This window comes from Heterodontus francisci, chromosome 1 (genome assembly GCF_036365525.1).
Source record: "Heterodontus francisci isolate sHetFra1 chromosome 1, sHetFra1.hap1, whole genome shotgun sequence".
Classification (NCBI taxonomy): Eukaryota; Metazoa; Chordata; class Chondrichthyes; order Heterodontiformes; family Heterodontidae; genus Heterodontus; species Heterodontus francisci.
Genome location: NC_090371.1, coordinates 131667426 through 131681814, shown reverse-complemented (window position 1 = coordinate 131681814; position 14389 = coordinate 131667426).

The following is a 14389-nucleotide window of genomic DNA, read 5'->3' as shown; positions in this document are numbered from 1 at the left end:
GCCTTTCGGTGTGAAAAAGAATCAGAAGTTCTTTAAATGCATAGCAGATAGGTCGGCATCAGAAATGGAAAGATTGATTAACCTTTTGTTTGGGATTTTTCCGATCAGTTTTTAAGAACAGCCTCATGTGAAATGTTAACCCTTTTTCTAGTTTTAGATGGTGATTTATCTGGAGGGATGATTTCCTTTGCCTACTTTGTTTAACAAGTTTGCAATTTGTCACACATAGGGCTGAATTTAATGCAGGTGGCGGTGGCACCGACGGAGGGCCAGAAAGACAGGGGCAACCCAGCCACAGACATTTCCATGAGTCCTGCTGGGGCTCCTGTCCCTTTAAGGATGAAGATCCCGCCTCCAAGAGCTGCCACTGGAAGCGGTGGCCACAACTGGGACTGCACCCAGCCAGGTAAGTAGGATTGGGCTTGCTGGGGCCAGTCAGGGAGATCTGGCAAGATGGGGTGGGTCATTGGTGAGGGCAGTGGGGAGGTGTTTCAATGGGGGTGGCTCTTGCTGCCAGGGGACCCTCTGTGGGCCATAGGGTGCCTGATCAGGAGAACTCCCCCCTACCCGGACCCGCAGGGAGGCCACCAGCTTTTACCTGGCGGTCTTCCCATGTGACGGAAGACCCCCATCCTGAGCACTTATAGAATGCCAATGAGGGTGGGAAAAGGCCCTTAAACAGCCCTGAAATAGCCACTTTAACACCTCAATTGGCCTCAGGGCGGGAAGACCATCCTCAACCTTCCCTGTCTCAATTGAATTGGATGGAATCAGGAAGCCAACGGTACTCCATCTTCTGTCCTGATTCTAGAGCCACCCCCATCCCCACCTTGCTACCCCCACTCCTATGGACCAGAGTAAATTGCGCCCATGGGTGCAAATGGAAGCTTCATCCCACTATATATCTCAAGCATTTCAGCTTGTGTTTTCCATTTTTTTCTATAGCAAAGTAACAAATACATTCCCTTCCAGGAGTTTTTCATTCTTGTTTCTTCTGTCTTTTTTTTTTACTACTATGACCTTCAGTTGACATAAGTACTCTTGCTTAAACATACTGGAGTAGAATTCCCGCAGGGGCACCATGATCATCCGCTGTAGCTACAGTGGAAAATTTGCAGAAATCATGGAGAAATAGTGTAAGCTGAGTTACAGTGGATGATCAGGAAAAGCAGAAATTGAGGGCATAGATACTGTGGAAGTGGATTAATAGCTGTTAATTCCAAATTTTGAAGCAGTGAATATTTAGAAGTCTCTGTGTGGTAGCATGATTCACAAACAGCACTGTGATAATGATCAGATAATTTATTTTTAGTGAAGTTGTTTGCCAGATAGATATTGGCCAGAACACCAGCGAGCTCTCGTTTTACTTTGTATCATTCCGCTGGATCTTTTAAGTCCACCTGAGAGATTTAAGAAGCTTAACTCTTCAAACAAATTTCATTCTAAAACAAATTATCAACTTTACTCTTTTTCTTGTAGTTTTCTATCTAGAAAAAAAGATAGTCTGTCTGTATCAGGCATTTAGAACACAGCACAATAATCCCCCTTCTTCCAAGGCCCAAAGCACTTTTCAAAATTAGAAACAGATCGGTCGATACAAGTCAATAGCAGCTCATTAGCTGAAGCCTGGTAAGAGCAATGAACCCAAATCACAGCATCATCTAGGTTAATTTAGGGAAGGCATTCAACCAATAACTCATTCAAAACCCATTCACTTGCACAAAGTTAAATTAGGCCCCAAATGTTCGGAATCAAGACTCAACACATTTCCTGCCTGTTTAAGAGTGCACTGTTCCCCGTGTATACCCAACCATATTAATTATCCAATGTGTTCCACTGCAAATTACATGTGGTCAAATATACAACGATTCCACTAAATCTGAGACTGCATGTGAATCACTCAAAAAAATAACATTTGAAAAATAAGGTAAAATACTTAATAAGAGGAAGAATATTAAATGATGAAAAACAGATGGAATAGGAAAAGGCATCAAGTGGTACAGCAGAAATAGGGCTTCTAAAACTAATTTTACAGACATTTAAAATGAATATTTCAATAATATATTAACATTACACATCTATTATTGCATGAAGTGGTATCAAGGAGCCTCAGTCGATTTTAATGGGCGGCCTTCATTTGCATGCTGCTTGCCAAAGAAATATGGAAAATATCTGATGGGGCAGTTTTACCTACTGAGGTTATAGAAATAACAAATGCAGAACTGTTTAATTTCTGGCACCATTTGAAGAACAGGGGCATTCTCTCCTGTTTCCACCAGTAACTCGGACTCAAGTTACTATTTATGTCAAACCTGTACCAACAACAAACAACTGGATAGCATCATTGCAAAACTTATTTGGCAACCTGAATGACTCAACTGTAGACAGTCTAGAGCAGTGATCCCATCCAATAAGACCACTAGTGGCCAGCACTGTTGATTTCTTTGACTCAGATGAACCTCAAGCACAAACCTTGAGAACAAACACATTTGGTGCAAAATTAGGATTGGTAGCACCCGTTGTTTGGGGGCTACAGGTGTCATACGGTGCCCAAAATTGTGTCCATTGCACATGCACACACCTTTGCAGCCCCTAGATTTTAACTTAAATCTGTGTTGAAGGAAGAATTCATGCATTGATACACAAGAAGGTTGGTTAACCACATTCTAATCTGGTAATTGATTTCCACTAATAGATTGTGTGCAGAGGTATATGCAAGTGGCCCAGAGGTTCACTAAATTCCTTTGTTACTGCTGGAGATGCTCTGCATTGATATCCCCAGAATATGTAGTAAATCTGAATAAGTTGTTGAAGAGAAGTTTTGTTTCCTGCATTTGGTGCTGGTGTTAATAGATGCATGAGACTGATCTGAAGGATGGCAATTGGATGGTGGTAATAAAGATTGTGGGACTTTTGGTGTATTGGGGATGGGAGGGATAGTTCTGCTGAAATGCTCTTGGATAGGTTGTTCGCTGTGAGTTCTGGCAGCTAGTTCAATAATGCTCTTGCTGTTCCTCCTCCTCTTCCACTTCTTGCTGTGTAGGTGGTGGTAAGGGTTCGTTCCTCATAGTATTTGTAGCCTTATTTTATTTTTGAAGGTTTTGTTAGATGCCATTATCCTCTCTTCAGACCTTTTGGACGTTGTGACCTGGCCCAATATTCAGGACGTTACCTGGAGGACATGGTGCTGCACCATCTAGAGAAGTGCTTAAGACTACATGTATTGTAATAAAAAAGGTACATGTTAAAAATATACCATATACTTCCAATTTCTTTTTTCATTTGTCAGGAAAACCGCATCTGCCAAGAATGAGGCATATTAATTTCATCATATGGAACATTAATTTTAAACTCTTACTGGACTGAAAACATGGCGGCACCTGCATTCTAAAAGGACAGTGGCTGTAAACATTTGCGTTCTAAGAGACAGTTGCCTGGAAAAGACAATAGAACTGCTCCCTGATTCAATTAACGAAATGGATTTGATCAAAAGACATTGAGTGTGTGAAAGCTAGCATTCCAGTCCCTTACTGAGGATGTCTACTGAGATTGAAAGAATCCACAAACAATCCAGGTGGGGAGCTAGTCACATGACTGGCCTGCTGGCCCAGGTTTGGTTTGAATTGTGTTCACACAACAGTTTGGTGCAGACTGCAACTAAACTTGAAGAGACAGCATATCTCCCTCTCTCCCTGGCTCTCTCTCTCTCATGAAAAGAAGAAACTGCAACTGATTTCAAGAAGACAGAAAACCATTGAAACAAGGTTGAAAGAGTGCACTGGGCCCCAATGAGCTGGCAAGATTTAACTGCTATCAAAGACTTTACATCGAACTCAAAAGACAGTAAATGAACTCCAGCTATTGCTTCAAACCTTTTCCCTTGATTCTTTCTCCTTTTCTGTCTCTATCTGCATGTGTGTGTTTATTGTGTATTCATGCTAGTGTGGTCACGTCGCGTATTTTTAGTAGTTTTAACCAAATTAGAGTTTTAAGGATAATAAACTTACACCTAGCTTGTTTAAATCTAAGAAAACCTGTCTAGTTGATTTATGTGCCATTACAATTGGAGAGCAGTGAACAATAATTCACTGAAGGGAAGCTAAAAAAAAACGGTGTTTTAAAAATTAAATCCTGTTACGGTAAACCCAGAAAAAGGCTGAGAGGGAACCCCTAGACCCCTTTCTCACCTGGTGATAACATATTCCTTTTCAAAATAAGATGGGGTTCACAAGCCATGGAATACACTCCTTCTTTAAAATGCACCCTAATACATATTGCAGCTATCTATCTATGATATGAATCATTGCACTTTAATTTTTATTTGATTTGCATGGAAATGTCATTCATTGATTATCAGTACTGCAAAAAAACAAAACTAAGATATTAAAGTGAAAATCAATACATATGTTGATATTAAACCGGGCGTCAATACGTATATTTATATATCCAGCATATATATTTAAAATATCAACAGCTCCTTACTGCTTACCAAAACTCTAAAATTAACTTGCAATGCAATTCTCCAGAAAAAGTTAAAGCAGAAATGTAACACCAGTACATTCTGAAAGGGCAAATTTTCTCTTGTACATGGCTATAAAGAATCATCTGCGCACAGTGGATAGAGGATTGGTTGGGGAGACTGCATGATTTTGCATCTATTTCATGGATAGAGAAGCAGGAAGGCTCCATTATGAATGTGTGATTTTGCCCGCATGATATTTCTCTATGCACAGTGCCCAGGCAATGCTTTGCACCCAGGCACAATGAGTGAAAAATCTGTCCCATTACGTCTGTGTTCACATGCCGTACTGCAACCTTTGCTCCATCAGGTGCTGTGAACCTCATTAGTGCTTAGTGCTGTAAAAATACATGAGTGCTTGAAATATCACTGGAGATTTAAAAACATGAATAAAATTGCCATTTTGTTTTTGTTCGCTGCACATACATATCCAGAATGTTCTCCAGAGATTTTTCTTCAGTTTACCCCAACCTGTCAAATGTTAGTGAGGCATTAATATGCTTTACGGGATGAACCACAACTGCTCAGCTCTGCCAATTAACCAACTGTTTTAGAGCTGATTGGCATATATATCTGCAAATTATTTGTAATTGTGTTCAGTAGTCTTTCCAGATCACCAATGCATTTTCCCATTTTGGTGTCATTTTTGTAAAATGGTTAAATGATATCCACAACTTTTTTTTTTGAATTTGTGCATGTATCTAACATGGATGAATTGAATGGACAAAAACTCAGGTGGCTCTTGCTGATCTCTGCACTTGAATTCCTGCTGTCCCAGCGAGTGGAACTCCAAGCTGAGGGAACATATTTGTAATATACAAACTTTGTGCATCTTTCATGCTTAGGAAAGAAGTTCCACCAATTTATTTTAATATTTTAAATTTGTATATAACAAATTAAAGAAACAAATATAAATTATTTGGAAGTTCAGTGGCTGGATAGCATTGAGTTGCTAATGCTAATGCACTGAGATTTCGGAAATTAAGAAATTATTTTGACGAGTGACTTATAAAGCTAGAAATGACTGACCCCATTATTGCAAGTCAAACACTTAAGGCAGGAAGTTGCTTGGAACAGCTCTTGCTCTGCTACTGTAACTTCCAGAAGTGTGGAGGAAGCCCCATGTACATGTATAAATGAGATGTCCATCGCACTTCTGGTGAAGTTACAGCTATGGAATGCTAACAGCTTTGAAGAAATTCTGAGCTTGAATGGTATTCCTCTGTCAGCTATAGTCATGTACTAACAATTGTAAAAGGGTGAATTCCTCCCCTAAAACAGCAGACAATGCATTAATTCATAAATATTGGTAATTCTAACCTATGACTTTTAATTTATTTAATGTTCCCTGCATTTCCTGAACTTACATGCTCTATATTCCTTTTAGGAAGATGTTCAACTGTTGGGTAACTATGCAAATCATACTGGGTTTTCCACGTAGCAGGAAAACTAAGAAATAAGTGACTTTCAGCATTAGCAACTAAATGCTATCCAGCCACTGAACTTTAAATTTACATTACTTACAGACTCAGATTAGTGCCTTATTCTGAAACAGGCAAATTTAAAATGAATTAACTGAATAAATTTTGTCATAAAGTCAAAAACATTATTGAAGAAGCTTTTTTCAGTGTATGAATGACAAATATATTGGGCACAGTAACACTACCAAATAATTTCTGAATCTTTTGGGCCTCCTTATCTCGAGAGACAATGGATACGCGCCTGGAGGTGGTCAGTGGTTTGTGAAGCAGCGCCTGGAGTGGCTATAAAGGCCAATTCTGGAGTGACAGGCTCTTCCACAGGTGCTGCAGAGAAATTTGTTTGTTGGGGCTGTTGCACAGTTGGCTCTCCCCTTGCGCCTCTGTCTTTTTTCCTGCCAACTACTAAGTCTCTTCGACTCGCCACAATTTAGCCCTGTCTTTATGGCTGCCCGCCAGCTCTGGCGAATGCTGGCAACTGACTCCCACGACTTGTGATCAATGTCACACGATTTCATGTCGCGTTTGCAGACGTCTTTATAACGGAGACATGGACGGCCGGTGGGTCTGATACCAGTGGCGAGCTCGCTGTACAATGTGTCTTTGGGGATCCTGCCATCTTCCATGCGGCTCACATGGCCAAGCCATCTCAAGCGCCGCTGACTCAGTAGTGTGTATAAGCTGGGGATGTTGGCCGCTTCAAGGACTTCTGTGTTGGAGATATAGTCCTGCCACCTGATGCCAAGTATTCTCCGAAGGCAGCGAAGATGGAATGAATTGAGACGTCGCTCTTGGCTGGCATACGTTGTCCAGGCCTCGCTGCCGTAGAGCAAGGTACTGAGGACACAGGCCTGATACACTCGGACTTTTGTGTTCCGTGTCAGTGCGCCATTTTCCCACACTCTCTTGGCCAGTCTGAACATAGCAGTGGAAGCCTTACCCATGCGCTTGTTGATTTCTGCATCTAGAGACAGGTTACTGGTGATAGTTGAGCCTAGGTAGGTGAACTCTTGAACCACTTCCAGAGCGTGGTCGCCAATATTGATGGATGGAGCATTTCTGACATCCTGCCCCATGATGTTCGTTTTCTTGAGGCTGATGGTTAGGCCAAATTCATTGCAGGCAGACGCAAACCTGTCGATGAGACTCTGCAGGCATTCTTCAGTGTGAGATGTTAAAGCAGCATCGTCAGCAAAGAGGAGTTCTCTGATGAGGACTTTCCGTACTTTGGACTTCGCTCTTAGACGGGCAAGGTTGAACAACCTGCCCCCTGATCTTGTGTGGAGGAAAATTCGCAAACAGCTTGAAATACCAGTAACATGGAATGATAGGATACATTCTTCTTCTTTGGCCTCCTTGTCTCCAGAGACAATGGGTAAGCGCCTAGAGGTGGTCAGTGGTTTGTGAAGCAGCACCTGGAGTGGCTATAAAGGCCAATTCTGGAGTGACAGACTCTTCCACAGGTGTTGCAGATAAAATTGGTTGTCGGGGCTGTTACACAGTTGGCTCTCCCCTTGCGCTTCTGTCTTTTTTCCTGCCAACTGCTAAGTCTCTTCGGCTCGCCACGCTTTAGCCCCGCCTTTATGGCTGTCCGCCAGCTCTGGCGATCACTGGCTACTGACTCCCACGACTTGTGATCAATTTCACAGGACTTCATGTCGCGTTTGCAGACATATTTAAAGTGAAGACATGGACGGCCGGTAGGTCTGATACCAGTGATGAGCTCACTGTACAATGTGTCCTTGGGGACCCTGCCATCTTCCATGTGGCTGACATGGCCAAACCATCTCAAGTGCCACTGGCTCAGTAGGGTGTATATGCTGGGGATGTTGGCTGCCTCGAGGACATCTGTGTTGGAGATACGGTCCTGCCACCTGATGCCAAGGATTCTCTGGTGGCAGCGAAAATGGAATGTATTGAGATGTCGCTCTTGGCTGACATACATTGTCCAGGTCTCACTGCCGTAGAGCAAGGTACTGAGGACACAGGCTTGATACACTCGGACTTTTGTGTTCGTGATAGGATAAATATGGGCAATACAATTGGCCTGTTTTCAGTTGAAAGATACTGTGGGTGATTTTCCCCCCGATACTTAAGGTTTTAAAGAGCCTCTGAGGTGGTGAGGTGGGATCTTAAGCTGAAATTCTGGTTTAGCACATGTTTAGTGCATGACACTATCTTGGTAAAGGAGTTGAATCTTGCTCTAGAATGGCCACCTGGAGAATTGTTAAGGGGTTAATTGATACTTATATTGCCTGATAGTGTTCATTAATGAGGTTTTATGGTGTTTTGGTGGATAGTGCTTGATCGAATATCCTCCCCTAATTGTGACCAGCTGACTGGGAACCAACAAATTGTTGCAAAGGATTTTGAGTTTGACTTAACGGTATATCACCTTTTATTGTTCACTTGCTGCTGGAGGCTTGAAGAGGACTTTTGAAACACATTGGAAGACTTTCTGGGACACCTTGTCAAGACTTCACCAACACTCTTATCCACATTTATTCTGAAAATTCTCTGTGAAGTTAACCTAATAAGAATGTAGGAATGGAGTGCTTGTTCATCAGCATCTTGTTAGAGGTCCCCCCCCTTAGTCTGCAGGAGGAATGAAAAGAGGAGGTGAGGCCAGGCAGAGCAGAACCAACTGCTGCAGGAGAGAAGGGCAGGAGGTACAAGAAAGCGAGGTGGACTCCTTCTGCCCTGCAGTATAGGACATTCCTCTTCCTCTGCAACTACTCCATTTGGACTTTCAGGACTGTATCCAAGAGCTTGTGCACCCTCTCAGTCCCTGAGCCATTTGAAAATGTGTGGCGATATGTCAGCTGGCACACTCCATACTCACATGTACTGCTTCATGAATAGTGTATCTAATTGGCACTTGAGTCTCCTGCAGTTCTCCATTTTAGCACAACCAGGGAAGTTCAAATTGTGATAAGCAGCAATTAGGCCCAAAGTTGCATGGTAAAACTGGACTTTCAAACTGATGTGTCTTGTTAGAACAGCAACAATTTAGAGCCTGTTTGCACTCTTCACCAAAATAATCCCCATGTCCTTTGATCATCTGATTAGTTTTTAGTTTAGTTTAGAGATACAGCACTGAAACAGGTCCTTCGGCCCACCGAGTCTGTGCCGACCATCAACCACCCATTTATACTAATCCTACATTAATTCCATTTTCCTACCACATCCCCACCTGTCCCTATATTTCCCTACCACCTCCCTATACTAGAGGCAATTTATAATGGCCAATTAACCTATCAACCAGCAAGTCTTTGGCATGTGGGAGGAAACTGGAGCACCTGGAGGAAACCCACGCAGACACAGGGAGAACTTGCAAACTCCACACAGGCAGTACCCAGAACTGAACCCGGGTTGCTGGAGCTGTGAGGCTGCGGTGCTAACCACTGCGCCACTGTGCCACTGATTCTTGAACGTGCTCAGTCGCTGGCCTAGAAATTTGATGGCATTGTGCCTGTTTTTCGGGCACAAAATAGACGCCCAAGCATTTAATTATGTGGACGGGGTGAATGCCAGAGGTGCTACAGTTTGTCATATTGATAAAGACCAATAAAGAAAACTTCAGGAGGCACAACTGAAATGAGCGTTAATCCCTTTGTATATAAAATCTGTTAGAGACCCCCTTTATAAAATCGGGCTGCCCAGAATGCAGCCAGCTGCATTAGGGAAAACCAGGCCTACATGCAGTCTAACCAGTGGTCATTAAAAAGAATACTGGAAGTCACCATAAGAAAGTTAAGTTGGCTGGAAGGTGCAGGAATGCTCATCCTGGCTACATTGCAGTGTCAATGACTATTGCTCGACCCTTGACCCCTACACAATTGCTACTTCCCTTTTGTTTAGTTGCCCTCCTCGCACTCCTGGTTGGCCTCCTCCCTTGCAGTCACCTCCCCATCACTGCCACGACTACCTATCTGAGGCCAGAAGTTGAAATCTTCTGCCCCAGTGGGCTGTGTAGGATGCCCAGCAGGTATCTGCAGCTCACCAGCATCATGTAAATTATTCCTTGTGGGCAGTTTGCTCCAGCCCACTGGTACTAGATTCCGGTAATTCCTTCACTTATTGAGTCACTTATTCCTCACAACTTTGGGCTAATTAGCACCTGTCCTTGAGGATTTACTTATTTTGGGCTCTTTTAACTCATCTTTTGTTTTCACTTATTCAGTTTTACTGCCCCCAAAAAACTTCAATTGGAGAAAATGGCAGAAGGATTTAGACATCCTGCATTGTTAAATGTGAACTAATTCTAAAAGTGTTGAAAATTATATTGCAACAGTGAGAAAGAAAATTGTACTGTCTAATCCAATGGACTATTGGAGACCTGCCTTATGACTGAAGATCATATTTCACACAGTAGGCCAAGTCAATAAGAGTTTCCTATTGTATTGCATGTTTATGTTGCTCACTGGTTATCTGATTAAAAGCAAAAGCTTGCTTAAAATATGCCAGGTGGGCAGTAGATAATGCATGTCACACTGATGCATTGAATTCACTTGAAAGGAAATAATATAAATGTTGGACAATTTATTTTTAAATATTCAGCAAGACATTTTTTAAAAGGCTTGCTACAAATGTCAGTTGTTGTAGAATAAGCTGAGGCACTTTTCAGTGAAATGTAATTCAAATTACAGGAGTGCTGCAGAAGTCAGCCACCAACTTGATTTAATGCTTTGCAAAATCTTGACTCTTTCAGAAAAAAAATTGTTTAGATTGAACTATTATTGAGGAACAATCATTTACATGACACAAAAATTGATGATTGATTCCCATGGTATCAAGCTAGCTAGTTTGGGGACCGTATGGTATGTATATTCCTTTCAGTCCTTCACATTCTATTCGTTAGAAAACCACAGATTTAATAGTGGGATAAACAAACAGGGAGATTTTGCTTTTGTTCTTCAGTTGATGCATTGCATAGCTGATGTCTGATGAGTAAAAATCAATATGTCGATTAAAAAAAAGTGCACCAAATCAGAGTTGGAGACAGAGAGAGAGGAGCACGGCCCGAGGAGCGGAGGTTTAAAAAGTGCACCAAATCAGAGTCGGAGACAGAGAGATAGGAGCATAAATAAATAATTGAATAAAATAATTAAATAGTTAATTAAAACACATTAAGGATGGCAGGACAGGTGGTGTGTCATGGCTGCAGCCTGTGGGAGCTCCTGGATGCCAGTGTGATCCAGGGAAAACATGTCTGCAGTAGGTGTTTGCGGCTCGAAAAGCTTTGGCTCAGAACCATTGAACTGGAGGTCGTGCTGCAGATGCTGCGACACATCAGGGAGGGGGAAAGTTACCTGGAAAGTTTGTACCAGGAGGTGGTCACATCCCTTAAGATAGGGTCTTCTGATTTGGTCAGTGGTCAGGGACAGTAGAGTGTGGCTGCAGCTGAGGCAGGTAAGGGGGCCCAGAGGGCAGGAGTGCAGGAGCCTCAGCCTTTGCGATTATCCAACAGCTTTGAGGTTCTTTCAGCTTGTTTGGATGAGAGTGGTGGCTGCAGGGTGGATAAGCTAACTGACCATGGCACCATGGTACAGGAAGCCATTCAAGAGGAGGGAGAAAAAAGGAATGTAGTGGTAGTAGGGGACAGTATAGTTAGGGGGATTGACACTGTTCTCTGCAGTAAAGAGCAAGAGTCCAGACGGCTGTGTTGCCTGCCCGGTGCCAGGGCTCAGGACATCTGCTCAGGGCTGGAGAGGAACTGACAGTGGGAGGGGGAAGATCCGGTCGTCGTGGCCCATGTAAGTACCAGAGACATAGGCAGGACAAGGAAAGAGGTTCTGCATAGTCAGGATGAGAAACTAGGTGCAAAATTAAGAAACAGAACCTCAAAGGGAATCTCGATTATTACCTGAGCCACAAAGGGCAAATAAGATTAGCGAAATGAATGCGTGGCTCAAAGACTGGTGTGGTAGAAGCGGGTTCCGGTTCATGGGGCACTGGCAGTAGTACTGGGGAAAGTGGTGGCTGTACTGTTGGGATGGTCCACATCTGAACCGTGCTGGGGCCAGTGTTCTTGCGAGCCGCATAACTAGGGAAGTAGAGAGGGTTTTAAACTAAATATTGGGGCCAAGGGATCAAATTTGGGAAGATATGGTAAATCAAGGAGTAGAGACAAGGCAAAAGAGAAAGTATTAATATGGGAAATGATCAACAGACTGTCTCAGGAAGGGACAGAGCATACAAACCTAAGAGTAAATCAACAGATAAGGCGAGAGGTTACAAAAATAATAATAGGACACAACAAAAGGCGCTGTATCTGATTGACGTAGCATTCAGCACAAAACAGATGAATTAAGAGTGCAAATAGAAATAAATAAGTACGATCTAATAGCCAGTACAGAGACATGGCTGCAGGACGACATAGATTGGACCTGAATATTGAAGGATGCATGGCATTTAGGAAAGACAGGAAGCTAGGAAAAGGTGGAGGTGGAGCTCTGTTAATTAATGATGGTATTAGTGCAATAGAGAGGAATGACCTAAGTTCAGGAGACCAGGATGTAGAAGCAGTTTGTGTAGAGATGAGAAATAATAAAGACAAGAAGTCACTTGTGGGAGTGGTGTACAGGCCCCCAAACAGCAACCACATGGTAGAACGGGGTATAAAGGAAGAAATAATGGCAGCTTGTCAGAAAGGTACAGTGATAATTATGGGGGATTTTAACCTAACTATAGACTGGAAAAATCAGATGGGCAGAAGGAGCTGAGATCAGGAGTATAATAGAATGTTTTCAGGATAGTTTCTTGGAACAATATGTTCTGGAGCCAACCAGAGAGCATGCTATACTAGACCTAGTATTGTGCAATGAGATAGGAATAATTAATGACCTCATAGTTAAGGTGCCCCTAGGTAGCAGTGATCATAATATGATTGAATTTTACACTCAGTTTGAGGAAGAGAAGAGTGGGTCCAAGACTAGTATTTTAAACTTAAATAAGGGCAATTATGAAGGCATGAAAGCAGAGATAGCTAAAGTGGACTGGCAAATCAGGTTATGGGATAGTTTAATGGAGATGCAGTGGCAGACATTTAAAGGGATATTTCAGAATACACAGAATAGATATATTTCAACGAGAAAGAAAAATTCCAAGGGTGGGACCAGCCATCCGTGGTTGACTAAAACAGTTAAAGATAGTATCAAACTTAAGGAAAAAGCCTATAATTGCATAAAGATGGGAGGCAGGCCAGAAGATTGGATGGAATATAAAAAACAGCAAAGAAGGACTAAAAGATTGATAAGGAAGATAAAATTAGAGTACGAGAGAAAGCTAGCTAGAAATATAAAGACAGATAAAGTTTCTATAGTTATTTAAAGAAGGAAAGACCTAAAGTGAGCACTGGTCCTATAAAAAGTGAGTCTGGGGAATTAATAATGGATAATAAGGATATGGCAGATGAATTGAACAGATATTTTGTATCAGTCTTCACTATTGAGGATACAAGTAACATCCCAGTATCAGCTGTACGTCAGGAAATGGAAGGGAGGGAGGAACTCAAGAAAAGTTCAATCACCAGGGAAGTGGTACTGATCAAAATATTGGAGCTGTGGGCTGACAAGTCCCTGGGACCTGATGGATTTCATCCTAGGGTGTTAAAAGAAGTGGCTAGTGAGAGAGTTGATGCGTTAGTTTTAATTTTCCAAAATTCCCTAGATTCCGGGAAGGTTCAGTTAGCTTGGAAAATAGTGAATGTAACTCCTTTATTCAAAAAGGGAGGGAGCAGAAAGCAGGAAATTACAGGCTAGTTAGCTTAACATTGGTCTTAGGGAAAATGTTAGAAGCTATTATTAAAGATGTTATCGCAGGGAAACTAGAAAAATTCAAGGTAATCAGGCAGAGTCAATGTGGTTTTGTGAAAGGGAAATCATGTTTAACCAATTTATTGGAGTTCTTCGAAGGATCTGTGGATGAAGGGGAACCGGTGGATGTATTGTACTTAGATTTCCAGAAGGCATTTGATAAGGTGCCATATCAAAGGTTATTACAGAAAATAAAAGCTCATGGTGTAAGGGGTAACATATTGGCATGGATAGAAGATTGGCTTGCTAACAGGAAACAGAGAGTAGGCATAAATGGGTAATATTCGGCTTTGCAATGATTGGTGTGCCACAGGGATCAGTGCTGGGGCCTCAACTTTTTATAATTTATATAAATGACTTAGATGAAAGGACTGAAGGTATGGTTGCTAAATTTGCTGATGACACAAAGATAGGTAGGATAGCAACTTGTGAAGAGGACATAAGGAGGCTACAAAGGGATATAGATAGGTTAAGGAGTGGGCAAAGACCTGGCAAATGGAGTATAATGTGGGATAGTGTGAAATTGTCCACTTTGGCAGGAAGAATAAAAAAGAAGCATTTTATCTAAATGGTGA